This window comes from Alligator sinensis, unplaced genomic scaffold, assembly GCF_000455745.1.
Source record: "Alligator sinensis unplaced genomic scaffold, ASM45574v1 scaffold1238_1, whole genome shotgun sequence".
In the NCBI taxonomy this organism is placed as follows: Eukaryota; Metazoa; Chordata; order Crocodylia; family Alligatoridae; genus Alligator; species Alligator sinensis.
The window spans coordinates 1,064,399-1,075,406 of record NW_005842436.1 but is presented as its reverse complement, the minus strand read 5'-3'; the positions used below and the strand labels follow the sequence as shown (position 1 = coordinate 1,075,406).

The following is an 11,008-nucleotide window of genomic DNA, read 5'->3' as shown; positions in this document are numbered from 1 at the left end:
GGACCGGGACTTCCCTGCTGTGATAGAAGCCGGACGCGAGGGGATCGCCTTCAGACCTCAGGTTGGGGAGGACCGGGTTAGAGAGCTTCTGGAGGGGCTGGACGCGTTCAAGTCAGCGGGTCCGGATGCTCTCCACCCCAGGGTGCTGAGGGAGCTGGCTGGGGTTATTGCAGGGCCCCTGGCACGGCTCTACGAGCGATCGTGGTGCTTGGGCCAGGTGCCAGACGATTGGAAGGTAGCTAATGTGGTCCCCATCTTCAAAAAAGGGAAAAGGGAGGACCCGGGCAATTATAGGCCCGTCAGTCTTACCTCAATCCTGGGGAAGCTCTTTGAGAAGATCATCAAGGAGCACATTTGTGATGGGCCGGCATCCGAGATGATGCTCAGGGGCAATCAGCATGGATTTATTAGGGGGAGATCATGTCAGACCAACCTGATTGCCTTTTATGATCAGGTCACAAAGGCCATGGATGCAGGTGTCGCGGTGGATGTAGTCTTTCTGGACTTCAGCAAGGCCTTTGACACCGTCTCTCACCCCATCCTAATTAATAAACTAGGCGACTGTGGCATAGATGCCTACACGGTCAGATGGATTGCAGATTGGCTGAAGGGTCGCACTCAGAGGGTGGTGGTGGATGGATCATACTCGACTTGGGGGGAGGTGGGTAGTGGAGTCCCCCAGGGCTCGGTCCTGGGGCCTGCGCTGTTCAATTTCTTCATCAGCGATCTTGATGTTGGGGTGGAGAGCAACCTGTTTAAATTCGCTGATGACACCAAAATTTGGGGGGAGGTGAGCACGCTAGCAGGGAGAGAGAGATTGCAGAAGGATCTGGATAGGTTACAGGGGTGGGCAGACAGGAACAGGATGCGTTTCAATACGGACAAGTGCAGGGTGCTGCACTTGGGTAGTAGGAACCAGCAGCACACTTATACGATGGGGAGCTCCCTACTTGAGAGCACGGAGGCGGAAAGGGATCTTGGTGTCATTATTGACTCCAAGATGAACATGGGCCGACAATGCGAGGTCATGGTTGGCAGGGCTAACCGGACCTTGTCGTGCATCCACAGGTGCATCTCGAGTAGAGCCAGGGAGGTGATCCTCCCCCTCTATGCGACGCTGGTCAGGCCGCAGCTGGAGTATTGTGTCCAGTTCTGTGCGCCCCATTTCAGGAGGGATGTGGACAACATGGAGAGGGTCCAGAGGAGGGCCACCCGCATGATCCGGGGACAACAGGGCAGACCCTACAGTGAGAGACTGCGGGACTTGAACCTATTCAGCCTCCACAAGAGAAGGCTGAGGGGGGACCTGGTGACCGTCTATAAACTCACTAGGGGGAACCAGAAGGGTTTGGGGGAGACGCTGTTTCCCCTAGCCCCTGCTGGCATAACAAGGAATAATGGGCACAAGTTGATGGAGAGGAGGTACAGATTGGACATCCGAAAAAACTACTTCACAGTTAGGGCGGCTAGGAGCTGGAACCAACTTCCAAGGGAGGTGGTGCTGGCCCCTACCCTGGGGATCTTTAAGAAGAGGCTGGATACTTACCTGGCTGGACTCATTTGAGTCCCGTTTTTGTTTTTAGGGTGAGTGGTTTTGTTTGTGTTTTTTGGGTTGTTCTCCCGCCCTGGCGGGGGGTCGGGCTAGAAGATCTATTAGGTCCCTTCCGACCCTGAAACTATGAAACTATGAAACTATGACTTTTCCATCACTTCCTGTCCAGATTTGATGTGTCGTATTCTTGTTGATCAACTGCAGGAGGGGCTGCATTTCGGTGTTAATAACTTTTCCTTTGTATTAATATATTCCCTGTTGGTACACAACACAGGCTGGTAGCACAGAGTCACAATCCAGGTTGTTTGAACAAACAGGTCTTAATTGCAGCATTTGGGGATCATCAGATGTAAATATGCCTGGACTACAGCCAGGTCCAACCAGTTCACTTCCTGGTGTGGGTCACTGCAGATTGCTTAAAAACACATTTAAACTGTATGAAAATAGGAGCTTAAAATTAACTGTGGGGCACATCCTCAGCTACAGACAGTCAGCTTTGCCTATCATTATATACAAAAACCTCAATGTTATATGTGTAACAAGGTATGTTAAAAAGTCAAGTACTCCAAAGTTAGGAATCACCAACATTAAAGCTGCCTGTTGAACCTTAATTCAGTCCCCTTTTGTGAAGGCATTATGAAGCAAACTTTACTCATGATTACATTATCACATACTCTTCCTCATGTGTTGCACAGAATAGATGGTATGCATGGAATACTATTCAACATTTCATATTGTCCTCATTGCCCAGTGTGTGGTCCCATGCACTACACATTGAAAACAAAATTATGAATTTCCTCATGGAATTTTCTATGATGTCATCACCACATTATATGAACCATTTACAGAAACTATCAGTAATACATTTATCTTCCTGCCACCCCTGCAAAGTATGGTATATAATTCCCATTTACTTGACAGAAAAACTGAGGCAGAGAGATTAATTCAAATGGCCCAAAGTTTTTGCTAATTTTAAAGGTCATACTTTCTTTGGATTTTCAAAAGAACAACAAAAGATATCTCTTTGACCATAGGGTACTGCCTCTTGTCAATTTTCAAGTCTCTGGTTCAAGGAATGGGATTGTTATTCCTTCCTGATGAAGTGATTATAGGAGTTTTGTAACTCTGACAAAATAATATTGTGTCTTAATCTCATTCTCTGTAATGGCTGAACTTTTGTGCTTCGATTTAAAAAAAAAAAAGAAACAGCCTGATGCAGAAACTAAGTCTGATTAATTTCAGTCTAAATCATTAAAGTTTGGCAAAGTTAGAAACAACTGAAAATACCCTTATAATGGAATGTATCAGGCAACCTTAACTATAGGCATCTCTGCCAGTTATTCCAGCCATATACTTTATAATGAAAAAACTAGTAAACCTACTATAGCTCAGTAAATAATATACCACTTTATGACCAGCACAGGAAGGAGTCTTTACCACTGTCCTTTTACTGCATATTAGACCCATGGTTGTAGTGGCAAATGAACAATTCTTATGCAGAATGTTGTTCTCAGCAGTCTCTACCTCAGAGGCTGGTTTTGCTGCATGGGTCTTGATTCTGTTCCTGGAGTGCCCCTTTGTACGGATCTCACTTGAGATCTTCAAGTATTTCCTATCCAATGACATTTGTTGTCTGCAGAAGTCTGCCTTTAGTGTGACATGAGGTAGTCGCATTTTGTTTCCACAAAAGTAGGAAACCATTTCTGTGCATATTGCGTCCAAGTCTGCTACCAATATTACATTATGTCATAAAGTAATATTACATGATGTTAGACAAATAAGCTCATGTTTCCCTGAGGAAAGGAAAGGAAACCAGTAACTGAAAAATAATAAAACTGGGTCATTTAAAACTGAGGGGCAATTATCTTTTATTTTTTGGAAGGGGGTTATATCTTTTATTGGACCAACTGCATGGTTGCGAGAGATTTCACACAAGCTTTCAAAAACAAAATGTTTTCTCCTGTCTGAAAAAGGAGCAGACATGGCTTGAGTTGAGTAACAAATAGACCAATAGTCTGTGAAAATACCCAATTTTAAACTGTTACCTGCCCTAGCTTGGCATGGAAATGTTTTAGAAGATGGACGTGAAGGAAGAAAGCTTCAAACTGTTCTTGGCAGTATATGGAGCAAAGGAAAAGCCCAGAAGACGTGTACAATGCTGGAGAAGATGCCCTTCAAACCATTCAGTACTTCTATTATCACCAGTGGAGAGAGCCCAGAGGACCTTGCAAAGCTTAAAGAACAGTGTGAAAGAACATAGACAGGTGCTATTCAAGAAAGAAAAATTCTGGGACTATAAATAAACAGTGCAAGAAATAATGGAACAGTTTCTTACTGAGTTTAAAGTAAATGCAAAGATCTGTAAATCTGGCCCCAAAAAAGAGTTAAATGATCTAAGACAAAATTGTGTCTCTGTTACAAGTAGGAGGTGAAAGGAATGACTTCTTAGAGATCCCAATTGCACTTCCAGAACATGGAGCAGGGAAAACAAGAACTCAGCCCTAGGCCATGGCAAGGTACATGATAACTGATCATGAAAATATTGAGCAAGGGTTCAAACAAGCCTAAGGAGAAAGAGAGAAATGGGTTTGCAGAAGCTGTTGCATGGTATGGGTATGTGCACAGCCTAGGAAATTGTCCAGGATAATAAAAGTTTGTAGCATGGTGGTATGAAAATCTATGCCAGGGTCAGGGTGCCTAGAAAGGTACAAGGAAAATTTCCAGCCAATGAGCTGAATATGACCAGTTTATGCATAGGGTTGAGGATCTCTGCCACTTCTCAGTGGTGGCGACAATCCCTTTATTCAAGGATGATGTCTACCATGGCCTTATTGATGGGTTACTTAAGAAGAGTCCAATCCTGGAGCTACAGTTCCATCCCCAGAAGTTGCAGATCTTTCTCCAGAGGAGAGTAGGCTATATGCCAGGACTTCTTTCCTTTTCCTTCCCCTGCCTTCTCTTCTCTGCTTTAAGGTCAAGGCGCTTTACCTCATAGTGGTCTGATGTATGGTTGAGGTTGCAATGCCACTAAAGTCAGTAGCCAGTTCCTCTCAGATTTTGATGCCAGTGTCCATTTTCTTGACATATGCCTTCAATGTGCCCTTATAGCATTTCCTCTGGTTGCCACGAGATCTCGGTGGCTGCATCTACATGAGACACTGACTGTGCAGTAGCCCAATACTACTGTGCAGTAGTGTTGTGTGGCAAAACCATGACATGATGCTACTGCACAGTAGAATTAGGCTACTGTGCAGTAGCATCACAGAAAAGGCATTCGTTGGCACTACTGTGCAATAATCAAGGTTACTGTGCAGTCATTTAGTACTAATTTATACAAATAATAAATGACTACACAGTAACAATTGTTTGTTAACTAATTGTTTGTTAACTAATAGTAAAGAAACTTCCTTTAAATTGAAAATGGACATAGGAGCAGAGGCCAGTGCGAAGCAGTAACTTTAAGAAAATACCAGAGAACAAGCAGATGTCAAAAACAAGATAGACTCTCATGGCCTTTAGAGGGGCTGGCCCATATAAAACCACAAGCATTAGCTGGGATTAAAGAAAATGTGTACAGTGCCAAAGGATTACCTGATTCTGAATGCTGGGTCCACAGAGATGTCATACCATTACTTTATCTTGCTACATAATTAATATTTCACCAATCTCAATACTAGGCAGGGAAGTATGGAAATATGCTGAAGCAAACCTACTGCTTTGACTTGGTATACATAACTGATTATACCACCAAGGAATGTCTGATTGCAAGATATAAAGATGCATTTGAAGACTTTGGGGAATTTGAACCAGAGCAGTGGTGCACTTCCAGCTCATGGGCCAGATCCAGCCCACAGAGCCATGCCATCCAGCTTGTGGGAATCCCCCTGGGTCCAGAAATCTGGTGGTGGGGGATTTGCCACTCCCCTGCTGCCACATTTCCAGACCAATGGGGAGCCTCATGCAGGTTCAATTGGTGCAGAATTGGGCCAATACTGAGCTGGATCCCACCCCCATGCCAACCCCATGTGTGGGATCTGGCCTGTGGACCAGCCCTTGTCACTTATCTGGCCTGCTGGAAGATTGGGAACCACTGAGTTATAATATCAGTTCCATACACCATCCCAGGTAATAACAATTTATTCAGCACAGGTTTCCAAAAGATACTTTTTGTGTTACTATATATAGACTTGAGGATACCTTCTACCAAAGTAAGAAAACATAAATCATAACCAGAATTGAGACTCACAGGCAAAATCAACAGCTAGGAAAATAGCACAAGCCATGAAGAGTAGCACAGCAGCCACGTCTGGTCCTCCAGAATAATTGTCTGAATAAGGCAATATGCAAACTGTATCACAGCATCCTGCTTTAAAAGGATATAATTTCCCTGTTCTGATACCAGGTAAAGAAGCAGTTAAATATCAAGACACGAACTGAGAAATTAAAATAAACTGACCTCTGAGATCACCATTCCTATACCTGAGCTAGAAGTGGTATGGTCCACTGCATCATGTATCTCTAACCTACAGAAGGTTGATACTCATTCTTTACTTCTCACTTAATTTGAAAGTAACCCCCCTGCATTAAATAACATTAAAATGTAGCCACATCTAGATGGCATTAGCAAGCACAAGAGAGAGAACAGGGTGAAGACAGGATAGAGAAATACTAGTATACTAAGGTGAAACCTGTCTTTATTTGATGGCCAGTATCCAGTAAAAGCGAATAGGACTTTGAGGTTCAGAGTCTTGACAGAAAAAGCTGCAGGTAGAGTATATTTTGTGGAGCCTGGAGAGAGAAGGCACAGGGAGATCCCAAGCATGGAGGAGGACCTCAGTTAAACTCTGTAGCCAGGGATTTTAAATACACACAAAAATCTAAGGCAGTAGTTCTCAACCATGTTAGATTCAAGGTACCCCTCAGAAAATACCAGCTTAGTTTTCACTCATTTTTGACTACAGAAAAGTAATAGAGCTATTCTTCTGTTGCAAAAAATGAAGCCACAATAGCTCTGACCACAACTGGTCAGAATGTTGTTGACACTATGGATTCCTATTTGAAATCTCGGAGTTTACCTTGTGAATCATGTTTTCACACCTAGCATTGTGTGGCATTCCTTGGCAGCCTTGAAAGGATTTTGAAGCACCCCAGGGTGTTGCAGCACCCTGATTGGGAATCATTCTTTTAAAACAATTATTTGAATAGAGGCCCTGCCGTGGGTAACCATGGGGATACACAGACTACTTCCCCCAATGTCAGTCTTTGAGGGGGAAAGTATTATGGGGTAAATGGAGAACTGTGTGGCTGTTTCAAAAATTTACGCACCCTTTCTCCAAACCAATCACAGCCTTGATGAAGCAGGTTATTACTGGATTTTGCTGAACAGAACAATGTTAAAATGGAGTTAAGTATAAATCAATTTAATCTGATCTGGCTCTACAATGTTCCTTCATCATAAATGTTTACTTTAGCCTGTTGTCTCTACAGTGAAAAAACTTTGAGCCATGAAGAATAAAAACCGAGGTGGTGGAATTACCATTCATTACAAAAATATAAACCATACTAATGTTTTGAATTCAGAATAATGAAAGATTTCAGTGAATGTTAGCTAAATGGAAAATGTGTGGAAAATGGAAATATTTTACCCATGAATTTGTTGTATATCTGTTTGACTTACATTATACCAGAGTAGCACACAGCCCACTCCAGGTCAAAGCCCCTAAGAGGGAGATTGTTACAAAGTATACATGAAACCAACTCTGGTAACTGGCTTTATAAAACCTCTGCCAGAATGTTACTTTTTAACTTGTTGATCACACCCCTAGAAGCTAAGATCTTATGGGTATATCTGGAATTCTATAATAACTAACTGTGCAGAGGGCTGGCCTGCCTGTTTACCATGGAGTTACACAGATCTCTTCAACAAATCACAACCTTAATAGAGAGTATTATGTGAAGTCAGTAGGTAAATGAGGGAATGAAAAGCATTGTCGATGTCTGTGTATAAAATGTAGGGAATGGATGCTGCTGTTATTAGAAGATGTATGTATCTATACTTGATGATAGTATCACATATATTTATGTATAGAATGGAAGATGCATAGTATTCATGTTAATAATAAGTCTTAGTGCTTATACAACAGCTTTAATCTGTAGATCCTTAGATAAAGAATAATATTATTATCACTATGCAAGGGAGAAAACAGTGAGGTGAAGACCTGTGCTGTATGTGTATATTGATTACACAGATGAATAGAGTGTCATGGGACTTATATATGTACAAGAAGAAGGTGAATAGTGTAATAGTATTTGGGGTGTAAAATCAAGTTTGGGTGATAATATAAGAAGGATGTGCATGGAACTGGCTGAGATGGATCATGTAAGAGAATTTGTTCTTATAGTTACAGGATGTTGGAGCATATAATGGGTGCAATTAAGTATAATCAAAGATGGATAATACTATCAAATGTACATGCTAACAACGAAGGTCCTATTATAGAATGTCCACATATATATATAGTGAAAGGTTTGCTAGCCTGATGGGATGTCCACGCATATAGTGGCAGGAAAGAGACAGTGGTAGGGAATATCTGTGCATATAATGTGTGTATAGGTAGTATTATGTGATGTGTGGGATGAAGAACAGTTTGTACTGCAGTGTGGCAGTGTGTGTAACATGAAGGCCTTCAGCAGTATCCTGAGGATTCATGTGCTTCAAATACAGTATGGGTAAAATTGTGGGACATTTGTGCATGTAATGGGGGAGGAGGAAGGATGATGTATGGAGGATGGGTAACATTATGCAATGAACATGTATGTAACGAGTAGGATGGACAATATGGAATGTCTGCCTCAATAACTGGGAGTTGTGGAATGTCCGGGTAAACTGGAGCGGTTAATATTATGGGACATCAATAAGTACAATGAAGATCTGATATATTTAATGGGATGTCACTTTGTATGATGAGGGATTAATTATATTGTACGAAAGCATGTATTATTGGGTTATTTGTATTTTTATGGAATGCCCATGTCATTATAAAGTGATGATTAGTATGACTAGTAAGGAAAGGACAATGCTATGAAGTGTCTAATAAAAGATATCACATCTGCCCAAAGAACCTTGTCTGCCTATGTCCTTAGACCAGCATGGCTACAACCAAAAACCAAAAACTCTAAAGTGTCTCAAGCCTATAAACGGGAAAAATGTCTCTGTGTAATTGGGATATGGGGAGTTTTATGAGTGCCACTGTTTATAATGGAAGGATGCCTTGTATTATGGGCTGTGTGTGCCTGACCTGGGATAAATACTCTTAGAGCATTTACATGTATAAAATAAAGTGATTAGAGTTGGGATTGCATTCTGGGAAATCTGTGTGCACTGTGAAGGGGAAGTAGGGTGTTCTGCATATCCTGGGAGGGATAAGTAAGTAGCATGCCAGTATGTACCATGGGATAACAGAAGGAAGGGAAGAATTACAATATGAGATGTTTGTATAGGGAATGAAAGGTGTGAACAGTAATATGGGATGTCTGTAACAACAAACATGCATGTGCGCGTGCACAGACATACACACAGAAGCACTCGATGAATGCTGGAGTGTACAAGGAACAAGAAATGCTATCATGGGCAGTCTGTGTGTATACTGGGAGGAAGCAGGATACCATTTTGGCACAACCATGTTTCTAGCATGATGGGATGCTTGTGTCTGTGGCCAGGAGCAGCTAGCATAATGGGAGAGGGTATTTTTGTTCATTTGTTTGTTTTTAATTTATAGCTGAGGCCAAATTAGCCAAAACTAATTCCAAATCCAAGAGTCCAGGACCATAAATGGCTCTACTCCACCCACACTTGGGGCTTCAGATGTTTCCAAATCCTTTGGTAGGCATCCTACTTGCAGGCCCAAGCCTGGAGGGTTGGGGTTTGGATGTCCCCGAGTTTTGCTTGCCTTTAGCCAGAAGGCCCTTGGAGCAAGCAAGGGAGGAGACTCCCATTTCCATAAAGTGGGCTTAAAGCCACTGCACCTCAGCAGGTACTGAACCACGCCAGAAAAGCAGTTCTCCCGGGGTGTGGTTCAGGAAAACTGCCTTCATGGACACAGATACATGGTATTTCCCCTGCCAGGTTAAGAAGCCACTACACTTGTCCTGAGCCATGAAGAGGCTAGCACAATGGGACATGAGGTTGGTAGTGGTTCACAGGCACAGCTCTGCACCATGGGCTGCCATGCCTTGTGGGTGCAGTGCTGGATGCTGGACTCCCTTTGAAGAGTGGGTGAGCTGACGACTGTGAGACGTGTGCCTGGAGGTCAGCTAGCATGGGCCCACTGCCTGGGTGCGTGCTGGAGGGGCGCTGAGCACTCTGGGGTATGTGGAGTCTGCATCATCTGGAGGCATAAAGAATCCTGGCAGGCTATGCCAGAGTATTATGGGCTGCAGGCTGGCCCCGTGCCCCCAGTGGTTACTATGCTCCACGTACAAAGGTGGGGAGGGGGCCTGGAAGCAAGGGGTCAGGGGTACAAGGAGGTTGGTGGGCAGTGGAGGGGCCCCAAGTACCGTGGGCTGTTAGCTGGCACCCTGCTCAGCCTGGTCCGCCTGCATGGAGGGGGGACGTATGAATGCGATTATTATGGGCTGCTTGGCTGGAGTGAGGGAGCGGGCAGTGAGTGCTAGTATTGTGGGTTGTGGCTAAGAGTTGCTGAGAGTATTATGGGATGCCGGGCTGGACGGTGGCTCCCGGCTACTATTATGGGATGGCTGGCTGAACGCAGCAGGGGTGGGGGAGGAGGTGGAGAAGGTGACTATTATGGGATACATATCAGGGGGCATGACTATTATGGGATGTTATGGGGCTATTGTGGCACGTTGTAGTAGGGGGCTTGAAGAGGGGGCAGGGCTTATTATGGGATGCCAGGCCAGGCAGTGACAGGATACCTCCGTGAGGGGGCGGGGGGTTACCGCAGGATGTGTAGGTGGGGGGGAGGAACTATTATGGGTTGGTGGGGGGTGGAGGTCTGTGGGGGGAGTGTGTGGAGGTTATTATGGGATGTCTCGGGGAGGGAGGGTGAGGGCGAGGCAGGGGGCATTATCGTGGGTTGGAGCAAAGGAGTATTATGGGATGTTGGAGTGAAGGGGTTAGTGTGTGGGGAGTATATTATGGGATGTTTCTCCGAGGAAGGGTTCTATTATGGGATGTTCCTGATGGAAGGGGTGGGGGGAGTTGATTATTATGGGATGCAAGGCCGGGCAAGTGAGTGGGGAGTTCTGAGGGGAGGGTAAATATTATGGGATGTCTGGTTGCCCGGGTGACAGGGGCGGGGCTCGTTGCCGAGGTGCCGGAGCATATTATGGGATGGAGGTGAGAGTAGGCGGGGCCTGGCTGGGGTTTTTTTCCCCCCTTTAAGAGGCGGCGCCGGGGCAGGAGCCATTTTCCCTTCAGCGGCGGCGACTGGGACT

At 44.3% G+C, this 11,008-nt stretch overlaps 1 protein-coding gene across 1 annotated transcript in view; it reads left to right on the top strand.

The window, feature by feature from the left end:
- Positions 1-10,800: 10,800 nt before the first annotated feature.
- CHD4 (chromodomain helicase DNA binding protein 4) overlaps positions 10,801-11,008 on the top strand; it is a 24,256-nt gene continuing 24,048 nt past the window's right edge. Inside the window, exon 1 of the mRNA XM_025211882.1 lies at positions 10,801-11,008. The gene's annotated coding sequence lies outside the window, so the exon portion shown is untranslated.